The 18,888-nt window shown below is 44.4% G+C and overlaps 1 long non-coding RNA gene across 1 annotated transcript in view; it reads left to right on the top strand.

Annotated features, from left to right (window-relative positions):
- The window catches only part of LOC107126973 (uncharacterized), a 58,898-nt gene that overhangs the window by 28,607 nt on the left and 11,403 nt on the right, over positions 1 to 18,888 (top strand). The window lies entirely within an intron of this gene.

Below are 18,888 nucleotides of genomic sequence, written 5' to 3'. Positions count from 1 at the left end.
CTTTACTCTAAACCCCATGGGCAGAAGGATGCAAAGAGCCTTGGTGTAGCCAGCTCAGAGGGGATCAATGTGGGCTTGAGAGACAGGAGCTCTTGAGGAGGCTGGGCCAGAGGAGCTGCAGGACCTGGGTGAAGGCACCACACCTTCAATCCAGGTGAGTCTCCTGTTCCAAATACAGGAGCAGGTTCACAGAGAAGGCCATCAATGCTGATTCCTAAAGGATGACAGAGGGACAAAATGGGGAAGGACATTCTGGCCACACAGAACAGGCAAGAGGGGCCCACCGATGTCATTGAGCCCTCGGTGCCCAGAGCTGTGGCTCAGTGAAGGTGATATCACACGATGTAGGTGGACTCTGAGGGAGATGGCAGCTGTGGCTGGGCCCGGGTACCTTCATGGGCTTGGCGGGCCTCAGAAACCTTAGCACAGACACTCCACTGGGAATTGGACTGGAGGAAACTGCCAGGTACCACATGGCTGCTGAATGGACTAAAATAGGAGAATATTGAAATAGTGAGAGAGTGGGCTTTTACGAGAGACTGGAGGTTCTCCCAACATGCACAGTGGAGATGAAGGCTGAGACGGGCAGATGAGATGATGTTAGAACAGGACCAGATCATATTTGGCCTTGTCAGCTCCAGACTACAAATGCACATGTACCGTGGACGTGGGGGAGCAGCCTCAACGCCGCCTCAGCGGGTAAGAGGGTCCTGGACTAGGTAGAAAGGGGCCAGGGAAAGCCGGCCTGGCTATATGGTGAACTCCGTGAGGTGGGCTGTCAGTCCACAATGCTGTGTCTAGAGAGATCTGGAAAATTCAAGCCTGGTTCGAGAGAGCATGGTCATGCAGAGAGGAGCATGGCTGTGGACATCCAGGAGGGAAGAGGGCAGCCAGGTCAGCCCCCAGCTGGTGGGTTGAATTTGGGGCAACATAGGGAAAGATCCCTGGAGGAGGGGCCCGCTGGAGCTGGGCAGGTATGTCAGGGCTTACCGGTAACAGAAGCCAAAGTCCAGGAAGCATCTAAGTCACACCTTAGCAGACTGAAGGGGGGTTGTAGTGGCGGGAGGCTTTTGTGCGGAGGGGTGATGGTCTGGCACCAAGCTCAGTCCCAGATGGAGCAATGGCAATAAGGCTTGTTTGGGCGCCACCTGCTGGTAGACTGAGGCTACTGCTACCCTGGCTCTGGGCAGGTCTACCTCAAATGGAGGCCAGGAGGGAATTTTTAACAGCACTCGACGGGATTTTTATTATTTTAGTTTTGGTTGAGGCATGAATACAATAAATGCTAAATTCCGAAGGGGCTACTGTGCAGAAATTTCAAAGTAGTATTAAGAACAGGGTAAACACCTTTTAAATTCCTGAACCATTAGGAAAAGGCAAAGAGGATTTGCAAAGAGAATTTTTAAAGTGAGAAGCTGTTAAATCCCCTCTCTCCCAGGGTTGGTAGGAGGGGATCTGTGGCAGCGCCCTGCATGAAGTCTGGAGAGAGACTCTAAGGAGAATACTTGGAAAGCTTGGTAAGTTTTTCCTGAATAAAAAGACACTGGACTAAGGTCAGACTTCTGCCTAGAAAATCTGACAGGTAAGAAATGGGCTGGCCGACTGCCCCAGAAACGGAGTTAAGGGGAGGTGGTTGCTGCTTCAGGCAGAGTTAGTAGAGGCAAAATACGTGCATGTGTGCTTCCAGATGTGCTTGTGCAGAGAGAGAAAGGAGGGCTTTTTTTGTGGTGGTCGTTGCAGTTGTTGCTTTTCAAGGAAATGTCAGGTATTGATGAATATAACCAAGTATAATAAACAAATGCCACAAGATATGCAATATTATATTTGTGAAAGTGACTGTCCCTATTTTATTTTATTTTATTTTATTTTATTTTATTTTATTTTTTTTGAGACGGAGTCTCGATCTGTCGCCCAGGCTGGAGTGCAGTGGCGCGATCTCGGCTCACTGCAAGCTCCGCCTCCCGGGCCGACGCCATTCTCCTGCCTCAGCCTCCCGAGTAGCTGGGACCACAAGCGCCCGCCTCCGCGCCCGGCTAATTTTTTGTATTTTTAGTAGAGACGGGGTTTCACCGTTTTAGCCAGGATGGTCTCGATCTCCTGACCTTGTGATCCACCCGCCTCAGCCTCCCAAAGTGCTGGGATTACAGACGTGAGCCACTGCGCCCGGCCTATTTTATTTTTTAAAATAAAACTCCCAATCAAAATTCAAACAGCTCAACAATATACATTAGCAGAGAACGAATTTCCCCTTAATTGTATTCCCCACGCTGACCTCTAACGCCTTTTTCGGCATTAATGCGCGCCATCTGCTTTCTAGAGCACATTCCGCTTTGCAGCCAGCAGGTGGCAGCGCACCACTGCTTTAGGGGGACCCAGAAAGGAAGTGGATTTGGGAGGCAAGTCCCATAGAGCAAAGAGCTTTGAAAAATGGTTTTCATTAAAAACAACTTTTAAGTTTTCTAAAATAATGTCAGGAAAACCCTGTGGTTTTGTTTTTGAGCTGTTTAGAACTGGTCAGTTCCAACCACTGTGATCTAGGGGAGACATTATTGCCCCTGAGCTCTGAGCTTTTGCAAGCAAGAAAAAAAGTTTTAGAAAACAAAGGGGGTATATTGGTTCCTGTGACTGAAAAGTCCAGAGGTCTGTTCTGTGGGGAGGGAGATCCCATTTTGATCCCATTTGATTCACCCCATCGTCAGGGCCTCAAACCATTTTTCTGATGTTTTCTGCTATCCATGGGCCAGCTTTGTCCTAGGCCTGCCTTCCCTCATGATGGAAAATAGCTGCAGCAGTTCCCAGCCTCACATCTGCACATTTCACCTTCTAGAGCCCCCAGCAAAATGTTGCCATGAGTCTCAGTGGCCTGAATGGAATCACTTGACCACTCATTTTTTGTTTTTTGTTTTTTTGAGACTCTGTCACTCAGGCTGGAGTTGGAGTGCAGTGGCATGATCTCAGCTCACTGCAACCTCCGCCTCCCGGGTTCAAGAGATTCTCCTGCCTTGGCCTCCTGAGTAGCTGGGATTACAGGTGTGCACTATCATGCCCAGCTAATTTTTGTATTTTTAGTAGAGACGGGGTTTTGCCATGTTGGCCAGGCTGGTCTTGAGCTTCTGACCTCAGGTGATCCACCTGCCTAGGCCTCCCAAAGTGCTGGGATTACAGGCATGAGCCACTGCACCTGGCCACTTGACCATTTTTAAAGCAAATACTATGACCAGAGGGATACAGTTGTGCTCATTCACTTAAGCGTAAGCCTCATCCCCATTGGGTGCAGTAAAGTGTCCCCCATGAGTACATGGGCTGTGTTGGGGTGAGGGAATACCCGGATAATTAAGGACAGTTACCACAGGGTGAGGGGTAGATATTTGGTGGCACATGTGGAATGTCATTGTCAGCCTGTTGCCCTCGGTCTCTAGGAAGCCCTGTTGTTCACTAAGGAAGTGGTAAACCCAAGCGTCACTCAGGGAAGCCAGTTGAACGTCTTCCAGGTCTGTCCACTCCAATCCATCCTCTCCCAGTCAGCCCCCAAGTGTCTGCACATTTACACAGTTCCTCTGCGGAAAACCCTACTGGTGGCTCCCATTATCCAAGCTAAAGTCCTGTTCCATTCAGGAACATAAGCCCTGCACCCTGGCTCCTGGTCTCTCTGGCCTCGTCACTCTCCCCTCTCTCTGGCACCTTAGTCCCCATCCACACTGATCTGCTCGTTCACTCTCTCTACTCTTACCTGGAGGATCTTTTCATTTTTCTCTCCTAGATTTACTTCTCTTCCTCCTTTCAATCTTAGCTCAAGTGTCACCAACTCCTGGAGAGCACCTTCCACACATAACCCAGGACTGGCTTGGTGCCCTTGCCCTTTGCTTCCCCACAACCCTGTGAATACCCAAAACATGGCTCTAACCACACTGTGTTGAGACGATGTTCACCGTGGGCCTCCCTCTACTAAACCTTGAGGTTCTTAGTGGCACAGGACTGTGGTAGGTTGGTAGATGCTCCAGGAGTGTCACGGAACTGCTGGAATACATCCTCAGTCCTCCCTTATGCAGCACAGAGCTGCGTTGTCTGCATTTGGCTCTGGGAGGCAGGTAGTGGATTTTGCCTCTCAAGAACAGAACTCCCTCAGTCAACTGTCTTTCCCCTGGACCTCATGATTCATTGGCCTGAGTGATGTTGTAGGGTCCTTCCCAGTCTTAAAGTGTGTGATTCTCATTGGCAGTAGCATTGGAGAAACTGAAGAAGAGAGCAGGTCCTACTGAACTAAGGTGGTGCCTCCCTGAGGGCCTTCCTCTATAGGAAGTCAAATCGGACCATGAGGGAACAGCCCCAATTGTGGATCTACTGGATTCCTAGTAAATCATATAACTACTCATGGTGTGTAACCTCTCCCCTCAAAAGACATTTTCATTCTTCAGAGATTTCTAATTTTTTTTTTCTTCTGGCTTCCTGGTTGACCTGCCAGGGTGGAAAGGACCCAGTGTTCTGTGTGTGTGTGTGTGTGTGTGTGTGTGTGTGTGTGTGTGTGTAATCTGTGTGTGTGTGTAGACACACAAAGAATATATGTATATATTCATATATATGTGTATATATACATGTATATAGTATGTGTGTGCACATGTGTGTGTGTGTTGTGTTGTGTGTCTTTTTTAAGAGACGGGGTTCTCTTTTGCCCTGGCTGGTCTCGAACTCCTGGCCTGAAGTGATCTTCCCACATCAGTCTCCTGAGCAGCTGGGATTACAGGCATGCACCACCAAACCCAGCAGACCCAGTATTCTTTGAGTGAGCAGAGAGGTCAATGGAGTTGGGCCATTTGGAATGACATTACCATGATTGATAAACCCAGCTCACAGTTTGTGAGTGCTCACTTTGTTAGCTATCATTTTAAACAATAATACATACATTAAATCATTCAGTGTTTACAACATCCTACAAGGTAGGCAACAATATCATCCCATTTTACAAACAAGGAAATGGATACAGAAAATTTAAATTTCTTACCTGAGGCCATGAAGCTAGTCAGTGACCGGGACAGGATTCAAATGCAGGTCTCTGGCTTCCATACAACCACTCTCCTTTACTGCTAATCTTATCCAGGCTGTGGAGGAAAGATGAGGGAGAGAGGCCAGTTTGGACAGGGGCATCCAACCTCATGGGACTCATTCTACCATCGCTACCACAGCAGCTAGCCCCTGAGACAAAACCTAGTTCAGTTCTATCCCAGGAGTCTTTAAATCATAAGTACAATTATTATATGTAAAATGCTTGCTATTAATTTATCACATTATAGATCTCAGAACACATCCCAAGCCTTACTTCATTAGAGACTGACAATGGCTCTGTGACATAGTTGTATTAGCTTCATTTTACAGGAGGAGGGGCTAAGGCAAGGCTAGGTGACCACCCAAGGCCCCAAACAGATAGACAGAGAGCTAGAACTTGCTCCTTTGTCACCTGCCTGTGGATTCAGGACCAACATCACACAATCGCTTCCTTTGCGGGTGAGGGCCTCTGGATTTCGGGAGTCTCCAGGGAAATGGCTCTAGGGTGTCTCATTCTTTCTTACTCTTCCGTTCCCCATCTCCTGCAGACAATACTCAGATAGTTGCTTCCCCAGCTCACAGCCCCTGCTCAGAGGGCAAGGCAGGTCTGAGGATGGAGACACCTGCCATCAGGACTGGGGCAGTTTTGCACATCTATCTGCCCCCCAACCCATGCCCATGTCCATTCTCTCAAACATGCCCTTACCCTTTTGCCTAGAAATGTTTAAAGCTCTATAGTTTATGCCTCCAAAGTCAATAGGGGGCCTTGGATGGTGACCAAGTCTTCTCCCCACCATCTGCACAGGGCAGGGCTTGTTGCTTTCCAGGGCCGTGGCTCCCTGTGCCCTTCAAAGTCCTTCCTGGGTCTGTAGACTTTCAATGACATTAGAACCTGAAGCGCTGTCCAAAGCCAGATCCAGACATCACCACCTTTTCCAGGGTCCATCAAGGACTCCTTAGAGGTGGCATTGGGGTGGAAAGAAGCATGAAGGTCCTGTTTCCAGTTTTCCTTTTAAGGAGCAGACATTGATACAGTCATTCAAAGTGCTAAGGGAAGCACACTCCCAGAAAAAAAAAATCCCTATTTACTTTACCAGAATCCCTGAGGCCCCAGCAAATAGCTCCTCTAAGTAAACCCAATAATCATCACTTTTTTACACAGAGACTTAGGCTGTAGAAGGAAGTTCAATGGAGTGGGCCATTTGGAAAGGCATTATTATGTCTAGTAAGGACAGCTCGTATTTTTTGAGAACTCACTTTGTTAGCTAAGACGTATTGAGCTCTTACTAGTGCAAGCTATCATTTTAGCTTTTAGTTTATATAATAGATATATACACCATTCACTATTCATCACATCCTATGAGGTAGGCAACACTATAATTCCTATTTCATAGACAAAAAAAACTTAAAGAAAGGTTCAATATCTTGCCTAAGGTTTTGAAGGTAGACGGTAGCGTGAATAAGACAAGCCAGGAATTAAAATCATTCCCTGTTCCATCCCCAGGCTCCCCAAGCAGGTGGACATTCACTCGTTCATCTCAAGTGCCTGAATAAGTGCCGAATTCAGGTCATACAAAGACAATAAGGCCTAGGCTGAACATCACCACCCCTTCTGGGTCCATCGAGGACTCCTTAGAGATGGCATTGGGGAGGAAGGAAGCATGACGATCCTGCTTCCAGTCTTCCTTTTAAGGAGCAGACATTGATATTTAGCCATTCCAAGTGCTAAGAGAAGCACACTCCAGAAGTTCAATGCCCAATAGTGAAGACAGATCTGTAAGTTATAGTACAGTGAAACAAGTGCTGAGAGAGAGGTAGGTGGGAAGTGTGTAGGAATGAAATGGGGAGTTCACTGATTGCAGAACTTTCTTGAACCAAAGTTCAGAGCCCCGCCCCTCCCCCCCACAAAAAAAAGATGTCCTTCCTGGGGAACTGCTCAGTGATGCATAGACTTGCTGGGCCCCCTTAGGCAGGGAGGGTGGCACATTCGCCAGATAGCTGGATCGCCCCCCAGACTCCCAGTCATGGGCCAAATATCCAATCGACCCTTTCTGTGGAGATTCAATGTTGAGTGATGGGAAAAATGGGGAAATTGCCAGGAATCTTTCATGACAGTGTAAGTCCAACTTGCTGGGTTCTCTTAAAATGCATGCCGTGGCTTTCTGATGTTTTCCATATGCCACAGAATTTATGAGTCTGATCTCACAGAGCAGCCAGAAAGCTCAGAGGCAATTGATGATGTATGTGGACCGTCTGGCTCCTCTGAGAAAGGATTCAATTCTATCTCTTAAAGTGATTTAATCCTAAATCTTAGGCTGGAACAAATAGAAAATGCAAAGCTGTCTTCCTTGTTTAAGGATTTTGTATTCTTTGATAGTTTCAAAACAATCATGCAGAGGAAAAAAACATATCTTAACAAATATATCATATTGGAAAGTGTAGATGCTTTGACAAATTACAAAGCCAACCAAGTCAGATACTTCCTTGTCAACTTTTGCTTCCAGCTGGCAAGCATTTAAAATAATATTCCAAGGAGGTTTAACATTCATGATTACATTGTTTGATTATTGCACTTTCTAGATAATGGTTTTTCAAAATTGTATCTTGCAGCTAAAAATTAAATAGCGACTTCTGGGCATGCATGACATTCTTTAATAAAATGAGACCCAATGTAATATTCTCAGAGGCTGAGCAGTAATATAGAAGAGATTTACTGTAGTCCAAATGAGTGAGATCACTGATCCTATAGGATTCTTATTATTTTCTCAAGCTAAACTCCAGAGAATGCTGGGAATGGAGCCACAGACTCTGTTCACGTCTAGCGGGATCCTAGATGGGCTTTCCTTTCCTACGTGGATATCTAAAGAATTCTTGGGGTCTTTGGGCTGTGGAAAAATGCCTTTTAGGAGAAAGCTATGGACAAAGTTGTTTATTTGTGTCCACTGTTGGACACAATTACAATTTGTGTCCACCAACAGTGGTAAGTTTGGGCGCAATAGTGGGTCTGATGGGCTTTTCCATCTGGAATATTTATTCAATAAGAAAATCATTTACAAATGTACTAGAAAGTATGGAGCTGGCTGGATCCCCAGAGTGAAAACGTCCTGGGTGGTGCGTGCATCCTGTGTTCATGCATCAGAACAAAGAGGACAGAGGCACCTGGGGATGGACTCCATGGAGTGCTGGCAGCATGCTGACTCACTGGGCTTGCCTACCCTCAGGCGAGGCTGGGCTAAGCATGGCAAGAAACAACTGCAAAACCTTAGTGACTTAACACAATAAAAGCTATTCTTCATTCACACAAGGTCCCATGTGAATGTCACAGGTCAGGCAACTTTAAGTCATGAGTTCAGGGGTTCAGTTCCTGACATGGCATGTGGTTCTGACTTCTCAGGGTCCTTTGCTCCAGGAACACAGCTGGCAAAGAGAGGGACCACAAAAGAGCTTGCAGGGCATTTTAGGGGCCAAGCCTTGAAGTACATGCTCTGCCCACATTGGATAGAACCTAGTCATGCTGCCCCTCCCAACTGCAAGGAGGCTGGGAACAGAGGAGCCTGCGGTCTCAGTGAACACCAGCAGTCTCTGCTACACACAGTAGGGACCCATTTCTGCTGGGGACAATTTTAAAGCTCAAAGATCAATTTTCATACTTTCTAGAGATTTTCTCTTCCATTTACCAGGCCTTTTGTTTTCTATGTCCAGCATCATTAAATCAGAGCCCCTTTAGCACAGGTGTCCTGCGTGATTCACTTCCTGCCCAGAGCCACAGGACAACCCTGTACAGTGGGATAGGAATGTATGAGGGGCAGCCTCTTCATTTGTCAAGAAATGGATACTAATAATGCAAGAAATGCAACAACATAAGCAGCAAGAGTTCTGTAAAGGGAACTAACTAATAAGGAAGTCAAAGCCACCCTATTATTCTGTGGAAACACAAATAAGCCCAGAGGATATGGCATAACTTGAGTTGTGGGTTAATCTTAAGTTTTCTGATCATTATTTACGATTATTTGTCACTAAAGATCTGTTGTATTAAGTCATTTTAGAAAAAGTTATAATAGCTAAGTGTGGTGGCTCACACCTGTAATCCTAACAGTTTGGGAGGCCAAGACTGGCTGATCTCTTGAGCCCAGGAGTTCACGACCAGCCTGGAGAACATGATGAAACCCTGTTTACACAAAACTACAAAAATTAGCAGGGCATGGTGGCATGCACCTGTAGTCCCAGCTACTCAGGAGGCTTGAAGTGGGAGGACTGCCTGAGGTGGGGGAAGTCGAGGCTGCAGTGAGCTGTGGTCGTGCCACTGTCCCCAGCCTGAGTGACAGAGTGAGACTCTGTCTCAAAAAAAGAAGAGAGAGAAAGTTATAATAATGAACTCTGTTAAGCTTAAGGGAAAATACAGATATTTCTCTTTGTTACTTTGGGTCATTACATTTTCATTCAAAAGAATTTTGCTACTAGAGATCTCGAAGCAGAGCCTACAAAGAGGAAGTGTGTGTGCATGTGTTTTCACACTTGTGCTGTATACTGGTAACTGTGAAAGTCCAACTCCTTTTGTAGTTTCAAGTATGCTATGATGATGGCGCCCTTATTTGTGTACTTGGGGCTTTAGTAAGGTACTCCCTCACCTCACCCTGCTTCCCTGAGAACCAGAAATAAGACTGCCCTTTGAAAGCCAAACAACAAGACCAATATCGGAAAGAAGCAAAGTTTCTTGATGAAGGCAAAATGGCTCCAGGGCCTCTAAAACCCCATTAGCAATCCAGGGAAGAGGTAACATAGATAAAGGAAGAACATGCCCATTATAAGAAAAGCTAGTCAGCTTTGGCAGCCTAGAGGAAGAAGAAGTACCAGGGCATGTGCTAGTGGCATAAGCAAAGTGCATTGAATCCCAGTGCAAAGGAATTGCGGCTGGATCCCAGAGGCCGTGGGAAATCAGGGAAGAGAATCCCACCCTATTGAGGTCATGGTTCTGGTCCCTACTTAATTACTGATTCTTAATTATAAATGGTTATCATATATGCTCATGTATAAGATGAGGATTTTGTTTTTAAGCATCCCTTGGTAAAGAGGAAGTAGCTTTACTTTTAAGACTTCAAAAATGTTTTCCTGAGAATGCTCTCTTGATTACTTTATTGTGAATAGCAAAGTGCCATTTGGGGAAGATTCACTTAAAGGAGGTTAAAGGAGGTCAAACTCAACAAACGGAGTCACTCCCTCTCATTGGCAAAAGTATCCTTAATGTGAAGATGAATGTGGAGGGGTAAGGCCAGTTGAGTTCCAGTCTTCTAGCCCCAGTTAGTTCTGTCGCTAAATGGAAGGACTGAGTGGTATTAGTTTTATTTCACTAAATATTCAAGTCATCTAACTCTTCTTTTTCTGATGATACACTTCCCCAGGAGTCTTCTGATCATGACTTGGAGTGGGCTTCAGGAAAATAATGTGCTGGTCATGTAGACTTTGGAGCATTTCAGCCCCTTTGACAGTTACTTCTCATTGCTAATTAGTACCCTGGCATAGTGCTTTTATCCTTCAATCTCACTACTTAGCTAATGGGTCTCTCTCAGAAAAGTGGATCTACTCTTGGTACATTGTCTAAGTTCTGAATCCACAAGGCTGAAGTCCAACGTAGCTCATGGACAATTTGCAAAGGCCATGAAGTCCACCAGTCAAGGCTTCCCAGCAGATGGGCTGCTGATATTGTTCTTCAAGAAAACTTTCTGACTTGTTGGATGCGTGAAAAGAGAGCTAATTTTTTCTATTGTCATATAATCCGAAATTTTCCATCTCAAATTGCAAGATTCCAATTTTCATCTCTGCACAGCTTCAGGTTGCTTCTCTTTTGTGCCCTGAAAATGAATTTTGCAAGTAATACCCAAAAGTTCTATGTTACTGGCAATCTGGGGAGCAACAAATGTGTCAGTTCTTACTAGCAATTCCCAAACATCACAGAACACTCAACATGAAGTGTTTATAAGAGCTAAGCTGATGCCAACTATGCCCTCAAGATCTGAAGACAAACTCTGAAGCCAATAAGATTGACACACAATACTTTCTCATTTTGGCTTAACCCCCCCTCCCCAAGCTCCTTAGGGAGTCCATTTCTTGGCAGGCACTTCTGTAAGGTACTTCTTAAACTTTAAGGGATGCTTGAGTTTGCTACCAGTTTTTGTTATTGTTGTTATTGTTTGACAACTCTATTCTAGAAATGTTAGGTTGGCTTTCTCTAAGGGAGGCTTATTTAGAACATGGATTTTAAATAAAAACTGAAAACATCAGGAGCCACTGACTACATAAGAACTTGGGAAATGGGAAAGCTTCCCTGGAAATGGGAAAGCTTCCCCTGTAAGACAGGAAAGCAGAGGTCTGCATCTGTAATGGAATAAACTAAGTGGGTAATTCTGGTGGACTGCTTCTAACTCTCTGGAACACGCTCGCATAGTACCCTGGCCTCTCTTTCATAACTTTTCACCATGGTTGTAGTGGATTATGTAATTATTGGGTTAATGTCTAAATTCCTGCTACATTTTAAGTTCCAAGAAGGTGGGCTTTTCCCCTCTGAAAACTCAGCACCTACTACAGTGCCTTGCACATGGAAGATGTTTAGTAAAGATTAGATGAACATATGATATACCATCCAAGGGACTAGGTTTTTTATCTTGGAGCCACTAATGCCTAGCAGAATGCCTGGCAGGAACTCAGTCATCAGTTGTAAAAGCAAGGAAGGAAAGAAGAAGGAAAGAAGGGAGGGAGGGGTCGTCTCCATCCCATGGACTCAGTGTAGTTGGACTTGAGGTTTCCTGATTAATGCCATCAAAAGGCAAATCCCCTTCTGTTAGCAAAAGATATGAAAAATAAACAGAATGCCATCTAATTTAATTTGAGCACCAAAGAAAGTGACTAACGAGGCATTTTTGTATTTGGGTAGGAGGAGAATACTCTAAGTGCTATCTGGAAATGGCTTTAGTTACTTTGGTGACTGTTATAGTCTTGTGAGAATAATCTCCTCTTAATAAGGACAATTACTTAGATTTATTACTCCTCCGTGGTCTTGTTAAAGATCTAAGAAGAATCCTATTTAAATGAAAAGGACAATAGGAGCTTTTTAATAGAGAGCAAGGTTTAATTAAAACTCCAGCATAGGATTGGTACCTCTGTGGCTAAGCAGAAAAACTAGGTTAAAAAAGAAAAAGAGGAGTAAATAAACAATGGCACCTACTCTACCTGCTTTTCGGGGAAAAAAGTCCATTTTCAATGAAAAGTCTCAAAAGAGAATGTGTATTCAGGTTACACAAAGCATCCCTTTTGTGAGGATGGCCTTTTGGAATCTAGTCCTCCTTCCTCATTCAATGAAAAATCCTTTAGACTTGAGATAATGAGCTTCCTGACCTGCTGGGAGCCCGATTCAAGAGGGAGAATTGGGATGACTGATGGGAATCGCTGGAACAGTATGCAGTGGTACTTAAAAAGTACTTGATAATGTTCCTAGCAAGAAATAGGAACCCAGGATGCTCCCAGGGAAACGCATTACTCCGGAGAGTCCCAACCCACAAGTAGAAGTGCAGGATTCTTCCTGCTTACGTAAAATAACAAGAGCTGTTTAGAAGTCCCAAAAGCTCTGGCCCTGGAGAACTGTCATTAAAAAGAATTAATATTACATAAACCCCCAAAACAACAATGCAGAATGAAAGCAAGCAAGTGGAATCACACGTCGGATGGATGGCTGCTAAGTGAAGGGTGTGCGCTGTGGCCAAGAGGCAGCGAGCGTCTTGGCTGCCTGATGGAGCTGGTGCTTCTAAGTCGGAGTGGTGCATATAAATACAGCTGTCTGTTTGTAGCATTTTTCTTTTGTAAATAAATAACCAACAACAGTCAGATGGATGCATTTTGGGTGACAGTGGCACATGGGAACTCATGTTATCTAATCTAAGCTAGAAATATTTCCACATTAAATTATATTATTGAAAACAATGCAGGAGCAACCATGGGGTGGGATAGGGCTAGAGGGGCTCTTGCTTGGCTTCTGGGGTATGTTCTGACTTTATGTCACCCTAGTGGTCAACAAATGTCATACCAAGAACAGATGAGCACTAAATGAATCTCTTCTTGTGATGATTATAACAAGGCTGTAAAATGGAAAATAGTAAATATAACTCATCCTTATTAAGACTCACTGGTATTTGTTTCCAGCTAGAGCTCCTAACAAGAGAGTAAACAATTCTTGGTCTCCTGTGATTGCTAATTAAAATGCAATAAATTATGGAATCAATTTAAATTCTGGATCAGCTCTACAGTGGGTTCAATAAACCTCCTAAATTTTATTTTCCCCATGGGGTTCCTTTTCCTTGAGGTAGGGAGGTGTGTGTGCATGGCCTCTCTTTTGTTTGATTTTTAATTGCTCCAGCAGCTTCTTTCAGGGCAAGATGGCCAATAGTGGGACAAATCCCAAAATCCTGGCATGCATTTTCCTGGCTCCAGGTTACCTTGGACAAGACCAGGACAAGACTTGGAGTTGCTGCCCAAAGTTGTTCATGGTAGTGGCCTTGGCAACACACTTAGAACAACCAAATAGCGTGGGGTCCCTACAGCCTTGTCAAGAACAATGGGGACCAGGTATTCCCTTTCATGCGGTCAGTGTATGAAGGAAGAGTGTTTGTCAGTAAGGCCCGTAGGAAGCCACTGACATACATGCATGTGTGTATTTGGAGGCTATTTTAGGTCTAGTAGGCTCTACAAGAAAAAAAAAAAAACACACACACACATTCTAAGAAATATTCCCTGGGGAGGCCATTATATACACTAATTAAGGAAACTCAGAAAGCCAATACCCATTTAGTAAGATGGACACCTGAAGCAGAAGCAGCTTTCTAGGCCCTAAAGAAGGCCCTAACCCAAGCCCCAGTGTTAAGGTTGCCAACAGGGCAAGACTTTTCTTTATATGTCACAGAAAAAACAGGAATAACTCCAGAAGTCCTTACACAGGTCCAAGGGATGACGAGCTTGCAACCCGTGGCATACGTAAGTCAGGAAATTGATGTGGTGGCAAAGGCTTAGCCTCATTGTTTACAGGTAGTGGTGGCAGTAGCAGTCTTAGTATCTGAAAAGTTAAAATGATACAGGGAAGAGATCTTACTGTGTGGACATCTAATGATGTGAATGGCATACTCACTGCTAAAGAAGACTTGTGGCTGTCAGACAACCGTTTACTTAAATATCAGGCTCTATTACTTGAAGGGCCAGTGCTGCAACTGCACACTTGTGCAACTCTTAACACAGCCACATTTCTTCCAGACAATGAATAAAAGTTAGAACATAACTGTCAATAAGTAATTGCTCAAACCTACGCCGCTCGAGGGGACCTTCTAGAGGTTCCCTTGACTGATCCTGACCTCAACTTGTATACTGATAAAAGTTCCTTTGTAGAAAAAGGACTTCAGAAAGTAAGGTATGCAGTGGTCAGTGATAATGGAATACTTGAAAGTAATCCTCTCATTCCAGGAACTAGTGCTCAGCTGGCAGAACTAATAGCCCTCACTCAGGCACTAGAATTAGGAGAAGGAAAAAGGGTAAATATATATACAGACTCTAAGGATGCTTACCTAGTCCTCCATGCCCATGCAGCAATATGGAGGGAAAGGGAATTCCTAACTTCCGAGGGAACACCTATCAAACATCAGGAAGCCATTAGGTGTTGCGGGAAGTCAGTGACCCCAAGCAGAGGGATCAGCTGAAGCCGCGGCAGAAGAACATAAATTGTGAAGATTTCATGGACACTTATTAGTTCCCCAAATTAATACTTTCATAATTTCTTATGCCTGTCTTTACTGCAATCTCTGAACATAAATTGTGAAGATTTCATGGACACTTATCGCTTCCCCAATCAATACCCTTGTGATTTCCTATGCCTGTGTTTACTTTAATCTCTTAATCCCGTCATCTTCGTAAGCTGAGGAGGATGCATGTCCCCTCAGGACCCTTTGATGATTGTGTTAACTGCACAAATTGGTTTGTAGAGTATGTGTGATTGAACAATATGAAATCTGGGCGCCTTGAAAAAAGAACAGGATAACAGCAGTGTTCAGGGAACAAGGGAGATGGCCTTGGACTCTGATGCCAGTGAGGCAGATGGAACAGAGCCATATTTCTCTTCTTTCAAAAGCAAATAGGAGAAATATCACTGAATTCTTTTTCTCAGCAAGGAACATCGCTGAGAAAGAGAATGCGCCCCTGAGGGTAGGCCTATGAATGGCCCCCTTGGAGGCGGCTGTCTTTTACAGTAGAAGCTGAAGGAGTGAAATAAGCCCCAGTCTCCTGTAGCACTCCCAGGCTTATTAGGACAAGGAAATTCCTGCCTAATAAATTTTGGTCAGACAGGTTGTCTGCTCTCAAACCCTGCCTCCTGATAAGATGTTATCAATGACAATGCAAGCCCGAAACTTCATTAGCAATTTTAATTTCGCCCCATCCTGTGGTCCTGTGATCTTGCCCTGCCTCCATTTGCTTTGTGATACTTTAGTACCTTGTGAAGCATGTGATCTCTGTGACCCACACCCTATTCGTACACTCCCTCCCCTTTTGAAAATCGCTAATAAAAACTTGCTGGTTTTACGGCTCAGGGAGCATCATGGAACCTGCCGACATGTGATGTCTCCCCCAGATACCCAGCTTTAAAATTTATCTCTCTTGTACTCTTTCCCTTTATTTCTCAGACCAGCCAATGCTTAGGGAAATAAAAAAGAACCCATGTTAAATATCGGGGGTGGGGTTTTCCCTGATAATTAGGAGATTATTATTGGCAGTACAGAAACTGAAAAAGGTGGCAGTCTTACGCTGCCGGGGTCATCAGAAAGGACACTTTGGGAGGCTGAGGTGGGCGGATCACGAAGTTAGGAGATCAAGACCATCCTGGCTAACATAGTGAAACCCCGTCTCTACTAAAAAACAAAAAACTAGCCCGGCATGATTGTGGGCATCTATAGTCCCAGCTACTCAGAAGGCTGAGGCAGGAGACTGGCATGAACCCGGGAGGCAGAGCTTGCAGTGAGCCGAGATTGTGCAACTGCACTCCAGCCTGGGTGACAGAGCAAGACTCTGTCTCAAAAAAAAAAGAAAAAGAAAAAGAAAGGAAAGGAAAGGGAAATAAAAGGGGACCGCCAAGTGGATATTAAAGCAAAAAGAACCACAAGACAGGACCCTCCATTAGAAATGCTTATAGAAAGCCCCCTAGTGTGGGATAATCCCTTCTGAGAAACCAAGCCCCAATATTCAGCAGAAGAAATAAAATGGGGAACCTCATGAGGACACAGTTTCCTCCCCTCAGGATGGCTAGCCACCAAAGAAGGAAAAATACTTTCACCAGCAGTTACCCAATGAAAATTACTTAAAACCCTTCACCAAACCTTTCACTTAAGCATTGATAGCACCCATCAGATGGTCAAATCATTATTTACTGGACCAGGCCTTTTCAAAACTATCAAGCAGATAGTCAGGGCCTGTGAAGTGTGCCCCCCCCCAAAAAAAAAACTCCCCTGCACTTTAGGCCATACATTTCAATCCCTGTATCTTTAGCCTCCTTGTTAAGTTTGTCTCTTCCAGAATCAAAGCTGTAAAGCTACAAATCATTCTTCAAATGGAGCCCCAGATGCAGTACATGACTAAAATCTACTGCAGACCCCTGGATCGGCCTGCTAGCCCATGCTCCAATGTTGATGACATCAAAGGCACCCTCCCGAGGAAATCTCAACTACACAACCTCTACTACTCCTCACTTCAGCAGGAAGCAGTTAGAGTGGTCATCGGCCAACCTCCCCAACAGTGCTTGGGTTTTCCTGTTGAGAGGGGGGACTGAGAGATAGGACTAGCTGGATTTCCTAGGCCAACTAAGAATCCCTAAACCTAGCTGGGAAGGCAAACACATCCACCTTTAAACACGGGGATTGCAACTTAGCTCACACCTGATCAATCAGGTAGTAAAGAGAGCTCACTAAAATGCTAATTAGGCAAAAACAGGAGGTAAAGAAATAGCCAATCATCTATCGCCTGAGAGCACAGTGGGAGGGACAATGATTGGGATATAAACCCAGGCATTCAAGCCAGCAACAGCTACCCTCTTTGGGTCTCCACGCTTTGTATGGGAGCTCTGTTTTCACTCTATTAAATCTTGCAACCACAAAAAAAAAAAAAAAAAAAAAAAAAGAAAGAAAGAAAGAAAAGAAAGAAAAGAAAAGAACTATTCCCTGAGGAGCTGGGTACAGTGGCTCACACCTGTAGTCCCAGCCCTTTGGGAGGCTGAGGTGGGTGGATCACCTGAGGTCAGGAATTTGACACCAGGCTGACCAATGAGGTGAAACCCCATTTCTACTAAATACAAAAAAGTAGCCAGGCATGGTGCCTCATGCCTGTCATCCCAGCTACTTAGGAAGCTGAGGCGGGAGAATTGCTTGAACCTGGGAAGTGGAGGTTGTAGTGAGCTGAGATTGTGCCATTGCACTCCAGCCTAGGCAACAAAAGTGAAACTCTATCTTTAAAAAAAAAAAAGGACTTGTATCAGCTGGGGGCAGATAAAGTGTAGAGAGGAGTGTGTGTGTGTTCCAGCTGGAATATAGGCTGTTCTTGTCCTCTGAGCCAAGCTTGAGATGCAGTCCCAGGTAATACTAGGACTTACGTCAGAGCTGAGGCACAACCGAAGACCGTGTAGAATATGCCTAGTCCCTTGCCGCCTCCTTCAGACATCAATAGTTTCACTCTTTGCTACTTGGGAAGCAATGCTTGACATAGTAAAAATACATGCCACCCTCCCAGTTGTTAGCCAACTACAACTCACAAGAATTAGCTTCTGTCTCATCTGAATGTGGGAAGAGTTCTTAGCCCCGATCTCAGTGCTGCCCATCTAGTCAATATTTGATAAACACTTCTTGGTTATTTGTGAGTATCTTAGTCCATTTGTGCTGCTATAACAAAGTATCATCGACTGGGTAACTTATAAATAATAGAAATTTGTTCTCATGGCTCTGGAGGCCAGGAGGTCTAAGCTCAAGGTGCCAGCAGGATTGGTGTCTGCTGAGGGCTCCTCTTTGCTTCCAAGATAGTCCCTAATTGCTGCATCTTCCAGAGGGGAGGAACACTGTGTTCTCACTTGGCAGAAGGGGCAGAAGGGCAAGAGAGAGCTTCCTTCAATTGTGAGCCCTTTTATAAGGTCACTAATCTCATTCATGAGAGTGAAGCCCTTGTGACTTAATCACCTCCCAAAGGCCACACTTCCTAATACTGTTGCATTGAGGATTAAGTTTTAACATGAATTTTTGTGGGGACATCATCATTCAAACCATAATGGCCAGGCAAAAGACATTTTCACCTTATAGATGGGCCCTTTGGTTGCTTTTAAAGTCATCATGATGTAGTGGGCTAAGCATGGGCATTAGAGTAAGGCAGAGTTGCTTAAAAACCTCTGTTTTATCTCTTATTAATGGCATATTTTTAAAAAAGTTACTTTGCCTTATATATAAAGTAGAATTAATAATGCCTACTCAATTGGGGCTATTAGAGAGCTTAACCAAGTTCTTGTATATGAAATGCCTAGAATAGTAAACATACCCAATAAATATCTAGTAAAAACTCTTTAAAATGCAGTTTTATCTATTCTATTAACTTTATTTTTATATTCATTTATCATTTTTTATTAAACAATCCATCAAGTATAATCTCCTCCATTGCCCACTGCCTCAGGCTGTTTCCTTAAAAGAATAGCATTACAAGATATATATACATATTTTTAAATTATACTTTAAGTTCTGGGATACATATCCAGAACATGCAGGTTTGTTACATAGGTATACATGTGCCATGATG

This window comes from Macaca fascicularis, chromosome 1, assembly GCF_037993035.2.
Source record: "Macaca fascicularis isolate 582-1 chromosome 1, T2T-MFA8v1.1".
Lineage (NCBI taxonomy): Eukaryota > Metazoa > Chordata > Mammalia > Primates > Cercopithecidae > Macaca > Macaca fascicularis.
The sequence above is the reverse complement of the archived record's forward strand: the minus strand, read 5'-3'. Positions and strand labels throughout refer to the sequence as shown.